Here is an 11,931-nt window from a genome sequence, read left to right as displayed (position 1 = left end):
CAGGTAGTCCTAAGCAAAGAACAAAGATTGCGTAATTTGAACTTTAACTCATACTTCACAGGCCGGTGCCTCAGTCAGTTGTGAGGAAAAGCAATTATTGCACTTGAGCTAGCACCAGGAACAGTATTATGAAGAAGGGTCAATGACACGCCATTTCACTGGTACAAAAATCAATTTTGTTAAAAGCACTATAATTTCACCTTCCTGACTGAAAAACCTTTCAAAAGCAAAAAGGAACACTGGCAACACATTAGCTGTTTGAAACCCTACCCCTAAGTAGCTTTGGACTATGGTTATAACAAATGATTAAGCATCATTTTTTGTCCTAAATAGCCCCTTTCTCCCTTAAACCCCTTAACTAAATACTTTCTTAACCAAGATGTAAAAAGTGCTCACTTTCAAAACAAATGAGAGAAGAAAAGTGATCTGTGCCTGACCAACATTAATTTAAACTGATCCTTGATACCGTTTGTTGCTTCTGTTTTAACAGTGGCTGCTCCCAATCTTTAAAACAATTGCTGCTCCCTTTGGAATGGGCAAATTGCTTCAGTGAGTGACAAGTTAGTCCTCTTGCTGTGAGATTGGAAGCTGTTCCTTCAATCAAAAGTGAGCTAGTTGGAAATAACTGATTTTATGCTTCACTGAGTTTGGTCTTGCCTGAATACAAGAGCACATTATATTACTTCTTGCCATGGATAAGAAGCTCCTTATGTGACTGATGCATAAAGTGCTCAGCCAGAGCTAGTTTCTGTTGTGTAGTGGGAGGAAGGGGTTAGCTAGGAGAAACATCCTTTCAGCAGCTACAGTGTGATGTGGGGGCAATGGCTGGCCCAAAAGAATTCCTCTGACACACCCAAAAATGTCTTAAACAGCACCCCTTCACTCCCCTCGCATGCTTCTACAAAACCCTTCCATTTCAACATGTGTTGGAAGGTCTCTCTCGGCTGACTGAATGGTTTAACACAGCGTAAAAGGAAACAACGTCAAATATCACCCTGTCTAGTCTTTATTTCTCATTCTCCATGACATGGTCAGTCTGTGAGGATGGAACCATTGAATTAAAGACCTCGTTAAGTACTGAACTGCTGACTTGGTGCTTATCTGCCTCTGCCCCACTCACCCATGCAGTATGGAGATGTATCATGTGCCAGGCTAATTATAATTCCCCAACATGTACTACGCTAGGCTTCTGAACTGAAGCAAGGAGGGCTCAACAATCATTTGAAAAACATTCCCAACTAATGGAAAAGCAGCTGGGGTAATTCTTATACAAATCTATCCTCTGTGGGAAAAGAGAAGCTTAAGCCAGTAAATGCAGTATTAGACAGTGCTTGACCTCTGAAACTGTATGGCAGCTTTGGTGGGAAAGCAAACATTCTGTTCGCCATTAATGTGCTATTGGGCAACAAACGAGACAACAGACTATTGTAATAGGGAAGAATCCAGGTCTTCAAAATCTTATATTAATCCCATTTCTCACTAAGAAAAGAAATCAATGTTGTTCCCTTGGACAGCTTCTCGACTTTCAACTTCTAGGTTCCATAATGGTCCCAGAGTATTTATTTTTCAGATAGAAAGAATAATAAAAATACAATAGCAAAATTGGAAGCGACCTATATGCTTTCCTAACCCATTCCCATATTCTAGAGCCTATTAACAACTTTGAGGGTGAAAAATGCAACAAAATACTTAGTTTTCTTTTTAATGGCACATGAACAGAACCTTGCAAAAATCTAAGCTCTGAACAAGAATTGCACGAGTATAAGAGACATGACTCATATCAAGGGGGAGCTCTCCTCTATGGAGAAAATTATTATTTACAAGAGAATACTGGGAAAGCATGTCTATTCAGCTAGTATTACATTCCTTAATAAGAATTTTTAATACTCATTTTGAAAATTAAATTTAAAAATGTGCATAGTGCAATATTTCAAGCTGCAATAGCATAACTGTAAAATTGTGTCATTCCATCCTTAATATACAAAGCCTATTGAAGCTCTTTTTAAAATACATCATAACATTGTATTTATGTAATTTAGGAAAGCTGATCAAATGGCACAGTTAAGCTATAATTCTTAAGTAAAAATGTTTTAGCATTCATCATGAAAACTTAAAAATCTAAATAAACTCTTCTTAAAATCCAGTATATCTATATACAATATTAAAATAATGTCAAAGTATTCCATATTTCTGAAATGGAACACAATATAAATTTCCCAATTAAGTTGCAGTTTATATGTACAGTGGGGTATTTAATTATATTAGCTTAAATGCCAGTTTATATGTATCCACTAGAGGAACTGTATTAAAAAAAGATCAGTTAAGTAAAAGTGGCATCTCAGCCCGTAATATTACCTCACATTTCATGCTTGCAACCAGTTCAATTTGTACTGCTTTGTGCAATAAGTGGAATAATCAAGAAAACATAGTAACATAAGCTGGTATCAAATCTTCCGGCTTTGTTTAGCCAGGTAATGATGTATTCACATATCCACTATCTCTGCAACTAACTGGTTGCTTAGATGGGATGTCAGTAGAGCTGGCTGAAATTCAGAATTTCCAGCTCATGGGAAATTCAAAAATTTTGAAATTTGGTTTCAGTCCAGTTCCAACTCTTTGTCCCCATCTACTCCTTCCATAGCTCTGGCTCTCATCCCCTTTTCATTCAAATCAAGAAGCCTCCTCCTCCAGGCTGCATGGTCCCAACAGCATGGGTCACAGTGCACAGGAGACAAGCTCCCTGCTCACAGCTCAGATGCCCAGATCCTGGCCTGGCATTGCCCACAGCGGCCAGAGTGGTAATTGCAGTAAAAGTCCTGCTCATCCCCAGTCTGGAGCATGCTCAGAGTGGGCAAAACCTTTGGCAAATTTAGTGACTAAAATCTAAGAAGTCTGTAATGCGCATGTGCAAACTGCAATTTTTCTAAGGCTTATAACTCGGCCAGATTTGGGCAGATTTTCACTGGGATGACAAAGAGCCCATCCCTGACACCAAGGACCCTCTCTGTTTTGTGAACAGTGGCTTTGCAGAACTGGGCCCTTGCATAGCCTGACAGTACTGCTGAGTGAGACGAGATTTTATGATCTATATTAGTTGTACACGACTTCCCTGCCAGTCAGTAACGTGACAGACTGACTGTCCTCTCTGAAACGGGCTAAGACAAGTCCCCATTAATATTTTTACATGAATATCCCACAAAACAGTCTATTTACCAAGCTTTCATGCCTGCAAAATGTCAACCTTTTCTCCATTCACTTAATCTATTTATATTATCACACAATACCATAAAATCAATACCTGACCACCTAGCATGCAGGCATAGCAATAAACAAAATTTAGATCTATTTTAAATTACCCGCATCCCCAAGACTGCTTATTTGCCTATATTTCTTGCTAAGTTACTGACTCAAGCAAAACTAGATGCTTAAAATGAAACAGTGCAGAACAATGCTACACAGACTCGATATATCCACTAGTAAGAAGAAACTTATAGCACTATTAGAAGTGCTCAGAACCAAGACTGCAACCTTCAATAGGTGTGATCACAGAATTCTTTAGTGTCCAATTTTTAAAAGATGCAGTCAAACCAAGGGCTTAATTTTCAGCTATTGTAAATCCAATTTTGCATGTACCCATTTGCACAGGCAAATGCTGGTCCTCCATCACTTTGTTACTGGATCTGAGTGTAAATACTCACTTGCATGCTCAAGTGAGGTAACGGTGTGAGCAAACAGATGCATCTGTAATTTATCACATAAATAATTAGAGACTATTATCTGAAAATTTCCTCCACAGTGGCTGGTCTTTTCAATTTATAGAGGAAACTTCATTCTTGGACCATAAGTCTTCAGCTTCAAAAGACAGTGGCTTAGGTGTTTTCATCCACCCCCCACCCGCACATTATTAGATTTAACTCCAGTCAATTTATATGTTGTTTTTGAATAAATTCAGCTTCAGATTTTCTATTATGCCTTCAACAAAATAATTTGCAATCTAAACTTTCTGGTGTGAACTAACCCTTTGAAATAAAAGAGGATAGGTTAGACATATGTGGGAGGAAATAGTCTGAATCCTCCTTTTAAAATGATTGCATTAAAACATAGGATTTGCTTCTTAAATTACCAAAAAATTTTAAAGAAAAGATATGCCGCTTGCCTCCAAAATTTCAGGTTCATATCAGATTTACTTTGAATCCTTTTGATACATAAAAATAACTAGAAAATTCATTATTTTATTCAGTCTGAAAATAATGAGTCATTTAAATGGAAAGAAAAAGGCAAACACAGTTAAGCGTCTGTTTTGCATACTCAAACAGAGCAAGTCTCAGGCATGCTATTTCCTCCCGTATGCTGCAGAGATGATGCAAACATTCATTTCTCAGATCAATATTCGACATGGATGAAAGAAGAGCAATATTGTAGCCAGTACTTCTGAGATTTCAGTCATGTCTTGTTTTACTAATGAATTACTTACTTTTCTCACTTCAAGCATCTTCTAGTTAAACATCTCCAACCAGGGTGGTCCTTCAGGGGAAACCTCAATCAACCTACTATATCAATGCCACTAGAGTTCCACTTTATACTTCCACAAGAAACTATGAAGCATGATAATAAACTGATTTAAAAATCTTATTCCCATCTCAGCTCATCCTGTCGTTTCAGAACTGATACCCCAGCAAAGTTTTTAAGCACATGCTTTAATCCATGCCCGTTCAGCAAAGAACTTCTGCATATGCTTAAATCCCATCCAAGTCAACGGGAGTTTAGCACATCCCTAAAGTTAAGCATGGGTTTACCTTTAGGGATGCTGAATAGAGACTGGCTGCTGAACGTCTAAAAAAATAGCAGTTTTTGGTCACATAATTTACTTGATACTACAGTTAAATCAATGATGTGTGAAATGCTACATTTCTTTTACTGTTTTTAATTTTTGCTTTGACTCCCACCTTCTATATTTATATGGAGAATAAATATTGAAAAACAAAATTTAAGTGGCGGCATTTGTGGCTATCAGCAGTACAACCCTTCACTAGCTGTCACTGAGCTAACTGTAGAAATCCAGTGTTTCCTCACCAACAAAATAAATAAAATAAAATAAAATCAAAACAGCTAGTGCTCTTACACCCTGTTCTCCCTAGGGAAGTTTTACTAGCAGAAAGCTGTAGTTAAGTCTCATATTACTACTATGGGCTTCATTCTCTCCTTCAAAGGTCAGCTCAGCATGCAGTTGAAATGTCAGGGAGCCAGAATACCTTCCTGATTCTCAAGGCAAGCCAAAGCCATGATTAGTTAGAGCCACTTCCAGGTAGCGCTAACTGATGCCACTGATGTAGAAGCCATTACACAAGCAAAAGGTGTGTGAGGCAAAATGGTACTCTATTATGCCCACTCCCCATTGTTCTCCCTATCCAGCGTCAAGGGGGCACAGCAATTGTAGGACCTGGAGCCAGCGCAAATCTCCAAGCAAGGAGTTCTCCTCCAATAGGGCAAGTCTCTGCGGGCCAACCGTGGCCAGTTCCTTACCCCTTTCTCCCTCAAGTGGTATCACAAGACAGACTGGAATAAAGAATCCAGCCCTCTGTCTTCATTATTTTTCAAATCGTACATTATAATAGTATATTATGAAGAAGTATAAATGGCACTGGTCAAGAGAAATGAAAAAGAATATCCCATGAAGCAGTCTCTCTTTTTAATCTTGACCTTTTAAAATTCTTGATCATTTTATTTAAACAGTCATATTTGTTCATATACACACTAGCATGAAAAGTTTGGTGATCTCTAATGGGAGGTATTAATCCCAGTGTGGAGGGCTGTTATATCCTTGGGGGCAGCCGGTTTAGGAAGAAATCACTTGAGGCCAGACAGCAGACAGCTAACAAAACCACCATTTTATTTACAGACTCAGAGAACTCCCCCAGCCGGCTGAAGCTGGCTGAGCTATCCCCTAATAATCTAACTCAGTTACCATAGGAACCAAAAACCATGACAACCAAATACACAACATATTCCTCCCCACCTAATAAGAACATCCCCTAAATAAAACACACACTAGACTAGAGAAGGAGGGTAGACTGCCTCCATTCCCGGCTAAACCCTGGGGATTATTTTGCCCCATAACCATGGGTTCGCCCTAGCTAAAGATCCAGCCGATGAGGAGGCCTTCTGTCTCTAGGTGGATTACGGCGAACTTCCGGTGTTGTTGCACCCGAAAGTACCATGGGCTCAGGGTCCGCAGCACGAACGGGTGAGGAGGTGGTATCAGCTCATGCTGGGCAAAGGGGCATCTCAGCCGCCGGCAGTAATGGAGGAGGACAGTCAGGAATAGGTGATTCGGTGTCTCACCAGAAGAGGTGAAGTCAGACCCCTCAATTGCAGATGTGTCCTGAGGACTGGCATGACCTGGCAACAGCTGATCTACATGTCGCCGCCAGGTAAGATTCTCTGCAGTCCGGACTGTGTAGGAAACAGGTCCTGTTTGAGTGATGACTGTGGCCGGGACCCATTTAGCTCTGGAAGTATAATTCCGAGCCAAAACTGGCTGTCCCGGGCTAAAGGTTCGGTCTTTTGCTCTGGGTGCCCGTCTGATGACTTGATATTGCTGCTGATGTTGCACAGTTTGTCTGGGTTCAGAAGGTTTCAGCAGATCAAAGCAAGTGCGCAGCTGTCGTCCCAACATTAGAAAGGCTGGGGATACCTGGGTCGTAGCATGAGGTGTGTTTCGGTAGGAAAGTAAGAAGGTATCCAGACGCTTTTGAATGGAGTGTTGTCCCCTTGCTGATTTCAAAGCGTGTTTCATTGTCTGCACAAATCTTTCAGCTAATCCATTGGTGGAAGGATGATATGGTGCTGACGTGATGTGGTGTATCCCATTTGCCTTCATAAAATTTTGAAACTCCTGAGAGACAAACTGCGGTCCGTTGTCACTCACAAGTTGTTCTGGCAGACCAAAACGACTAAAGAGTCCTCGTAGTTTTTGGATAGTACTCTCTGCAGTAGTGGACTGCATTATAGAGACTTCTGGCCATTTAGAATGGGCATCTATTGCCACCAAGAACATGCTTCCTTCAAGGGGGCCAGCAAAGTCAACATGAATACGTTGCCACGGGTTTTCAGGCCAGTCCCATGGGTGTAGGGGTGCCCACTGGGGTGCATTCCTTACACCCTGACATGACATACAAGCTTTTGCCTTCTCTTCAATAGCACTGTCCAATCCAGGCCACCAAAAATAGCTTCATGCAATTTCCTTCATGCGCACTATTCCACAGTGACCAGAATGTAGCTGTTCTAACAGCTGTGATCTCAGTGGTGGTGGAATAATGACACGTCTCCCCCACAACAAACAACCAGATTGGACCGATAACTCCGTCCTTCTGGACATGTAGGGAACAAGGTCAGATGAGACCGGAGAGGTTTGTCGAGATTTTCCATGCATCACCAGGTCCATAACTTGGGACAATACTGGGTCAACGCGGGTTGCCTTCTTTATCTGAGTAGCAGTGATGGGTGTATTCTCTACCTGTTCAAAGTAGAAGATTTCCTTTTGGGCACTATCTTGATGTTTGACCGGCAAAGGCAACCTTGAGATGCCATCTGCATTGCCGTGCAGAGTGGATTTCCGATATTTGTTTTCATATGTGCGTGCTGAAAGTAACAATGCCCAACGTTGCATACGACTAGCAGCTAATGGGGGAATGCCTGTGTAGGGTCCAAAAATTGACGTCAGAGGTCGATGGTCTGTGAGAAGAGTAAACTTTCGCCCAAACAGGTACTGATGAAACTTCCGAATTCCAAAAACAATTCCTAATGCCTCACGTTCGATTTGGGAGTAGTTAGTTTCTGCTTTGCTTAGAGTGCGTGAAGCAAAAGCAATAGATCTCTCTTCTCCCGAAGGCATAATGTGTGACACGACTGCTCCCACTCCATAAGGGGAGGCATCGCAGGCCAATTGTAGGGGTAAGGATGGATCAAAGTGCGTTAGAACTTCAGAATTTAGCAATGCATCCTTAGCTTTGTTAAATGCAACATCACAGGCTTCAGTCCACTTCCAGGCCTTGTTCTGCCCAAGGAGCTCATGAAGTGATTTTAGCAGTGTGGCTAACTGTGAGATGAACTTTCCATAGTAGTTCAGTAGTCCTAGAAACGAGCGCAGCTGGCTTACATTTCGAGGTGGGGGAGCCTCCACAATAGCTTTAACTTTTGCAGGGGCCTTATGAAGACCTGCAGAATCAATGATGTGTCCCAAATATTCAACAGAGGGCTTGAAGAATTCACACTTGTCTTTGCGAACTCGTAGGCCATACTCTTCCAGTCTTTGTAGGGTAGCCTCTAAATTCTTTAAGTGATCCTCTTCATTTCTTCCAGTGACCAGGATATCATCCAGATAGCACTGAACTCCTGACAAGCCACACAAGATCTGGTCCATAGCCCTCTGGAACAGGGCGGGAGCAGATGTTATTCCGAAGGGTAGGCGGCAGTATCGATAAAGCCCCTTATGAGTCACAATAGTCAACAGCTCTTGGGACTTTTCATCGATGTGCATCTGTAAATATGCTTGACTCAGATCAATCTTACTGAACTTTTGTCCCCCAGCCAGGCCTGCGAAGAGGTCATCGATGCGGGGAAGCGGGTATTGCTCTGCACACAACACTGGGTTGACAGTGACTTTAAAATCACCGCAAATCCGGAGAGAGCCATCTTTCTTCACGATTGGAACGATAGGAGTGGCCCATGAGCTATGGGTAACTGGTATTAGGACTCCATTGGTGACCAGGCGCTCCAGGTCTGCTTCAACTTTTGGTGTGATGGCATATGGCACAGTTCGGGCTTTCAGATATTTTGGTGGACTGTCAGGTTTAATGTTCAATGTCACAGTGATTCCCTTCATACTTCCCAAATCATCTCCAAAAACAGCAGCATGTTTCCTTAGTATAGGGGTTAGACTGGTTTCTTCTTTAGTCATCCGGTGCACTTCTGCCCAGTTCAGTTGAATCTTCCCAAGCCAAGACCTACCCATTAAGGCTGGGTAGTTACCTCTCACCACAAACAGTGGCAATTTAGCCACCTGTCCATTGAGCTCCACCTTAACATCAATAGTGCCCAGCATAGGCACAGCTTCTCCCGTATACGTCTTCAGAACAGTTTTTGTTGCCTTAAGCAGAAGATGCTGTAGCTTTTCTTTATACACAGTCTCAGAGATGAGTGAGACGGCTGCACCGGTGTCCAGTTCCATGCGTATACGTTTGCCATCCAATAACGGGGTTACCCAGTATTCATGTGAGCCCACTGCCAAAGACAAAACATGCAGTGGCACTTTCTCTTGCGCTGAGGTGTCACCTTGATCATCCTGAGTCTGCTCTAGGGTATGCAAGGTTCCTCTTTTTGTCGGCCAGACCACAGGCCTCCTTTTCTTTTGTTTACAGGCACACTCAATGTGTCCCTTTTTGCCACAGTGTCGACACACCAGGTCCTTACACCAGCATTCCGATGCCTGGTGACCCGGCTTACCACAGCGGTAACATTCTTGACTCTGCACCGTTTTGTGGGTCAGTTCTTGTGACACTTTTTTCACCCTAGGGGATGCACCGATGTATTGCACCTCCCTTGTAGCCAGTTCCATGGAGACAGCAATATCAACAGCCTTCTGTAAGGTAAGCTGAGCCTCTGTCAGTAGGCGCTTCCATATAGCTTCACTGTACAGGCCACACACTAACCTGTCACGCAGGGCATCATTTAACATCTCTTTAAATTCACAGTGTTCTGCTAGCTTTTTTAAAATGGCTACAAATTGTACAACTGTTTCATCTTCCTTTTGGTCTCTTTTGTGGAACCTATATCTTTCAGCAATTACCAGTGGTTTTGGGGAGAAATGGGACCCCAGGATTTCCACAATGTCACTGTAAGATTTAGTCTCAGGCTTAACAGGGTGTAGTAAGCTGCGTAGCAGGGAGTAGGTTTTAGCCCCTACAACACTTAAGAATATTGGCACCTTCTTTGTTTCTGTAATGTAATTTGCAATACCAAAAAGCTCAAAACGCTCAGTATACACATGCCACTGCTCTATATTCTCATCAAAAGGTTCCAGTGGCCTGGTCAGAGTATTCATGATTTTAGTTTCACTTTCACAGTCAGTGCAAACAAGCAGTATTTTTATTTGTTTGTTTTGTACCTTGACTTCTACTTCCTTCTGTTACTGGAGCAGCACCAGGATCCCATCCATCGTCGCCACTTGTTATATCCTTGGGGGCAGCCGGTTTAGGAAGAAATCACTTGAGGCCAGACAGCAGACAGCTAACAAAATCACCATTTTATTTACAGACTCAGAGAACTCACCCAGCCGGCTGAAGCTGGCTGAGCTATCCCCTAATAATCTAACTCAGTTACCATAGGAACCAAAAACCATGACAACCAAATACACATCAAGGGCCAGATCCAGCAATCACTTAATTTCCATTTAAACTTTCAAAATAGGGTTTAAAAAGGCACTTAGCGTGCTGCACCAGGATGAAGTTCACATTAGCCAAGTGAATTAGTGAAATTCTCCTGTATTCTTCTCTGAGTACGAAAGTATTCCTCCTCTCATACACTACTGATTCCATGAAATCTTTTGAAAATGACCCTGCTAGATCATTCCACAACCTCAGTCTTTTGCCAGCTGTTGGTATCTGATCTGTTTTGTCTGTCTGAAGTAGATTCTAACATCCTCAGAGCAGGAGCTATACACACAGCATACATATACGTACATATAAAAGTGCCAAACAACCTGTTGATACTCAATAAATAATACTTGACCAGATCAGACAACTCCACTGATTTATGCTGATTTACTCTTGTTGCCACTTTGACATACCCTTTCTGTTGAGAACTGCAAAACCGTACAGCTGATCATTTAGACTTAGAGCTACACGAAATTCAGAAGTTTGGGAAACACTTCACAAATTTGCATGTTATCCTTGCACAGGGGCCAGGCTAATCTTCTCTGTATCATTCTAATTGTAATATATGTGCTAAGTTTGTAAAAACAAATCTCTTAATGCTTTGGTTTGCTGGGGTTTGCACCTCCTGAGTTTCAGGTCTGAAGGGATCTCAAAAGAATTCAATGTGAAACTCAGTCAAGGAAACTGCTAAGTTCCATGTGGTTCTGTGCAAAAAATTATACAGAGCCACATGTTTAACATGGGGTCAACACAAAACACTAACTCAACCAAGCTGTACTCATTTCACTTAGCACTGGATCCTGCTTGGCTAGAAAGGGCTGTAAACTTTCAGCAAAACCTTTGGACAAACCACTTTGCATTTGGAGATTCATTGTATGGGCACAAATCGGAATATTACATATGTGTCTTTCTCATAATAGTATGAAATAATAAGCAGTTAAAATCTAGAATAAAACAAAGTGTGGCTAATATGCTTTTGAAATCGAATAGTATGTTGGTGTTTCTGTCAAAAGCCTCTGGGGCTTTCAGAATGAACAATCCTAGATAAAAATCAATGTGTAATTAAATGCAGATTCTTTTAAGACAAACTGCATAACCACCAGTGGCTCATTTGTAGTTAGCTTATATGTTCCGGGAGTTGAGAATCTTAAAAATGGCTATATTATTGTGAGTGGACATTTAAAGGCTTGATTTACTCTCATCCAGAGGTCAAATAAGGGCCTATAAACCAAAGTGCCAATTATACCCTCAAAATAGAGCTTAAGTAGCATGTAAAGCTTGTGTTGGCCCCTGGCATTCAGAGAATTTCACCCACAACATCTAGAAACACTAGTGGTCGGCTCAAGTGATTATCATTGGTTCAACAAATTCCTGTATGAAACAAAAGTACAAAAAAAAATCATTCATAGGTTGGAGCCAGTGTGGTTTTTTTGCTGTTTTCATATTTTCCTGGGCATAGATTAGAATAAAGTCACAATATTGAGAAGAAACTGAAGTC

General features: G+C 41.5%; 1 non-coding gene across 1 annotated transcript; it reads right to left on the bottom strand.

Moving 5' to 3' along the window:
• Positions 1 to 10,912: 10,912 nt before the first annotated feature.
• Positions 10,913 to 11,019, bottom strand: LOC123370564. Its single transcript, XR_006579461.1, has one exon. It is a non-coding gene; the product is annotated as a U6 spliceosomal RNA (small nuclear RNA).
• Between the last annotated feature and the right edge of the window lie 912 nt (positions 11,020 to 11,931).

Source organism: Mauremys mutica, chromosome 4, assembly GCF_020497125.1.
Source record: "Mauremys mutica isolate MM-2020 ecotype Southern chromosome 4, ASM2049712v1, whole genome shotgun sequence".
NCBI lineage: Eukaryota > Metazoa > Chordata > Testudines > Geoemydidae > Mauremys > Mauremys mutica.
The sequence above is the reverse complement of the archived record's forward strand: the minus strand, read 5'-3'. Positions and strand labels throughout refer to the sequence as shown.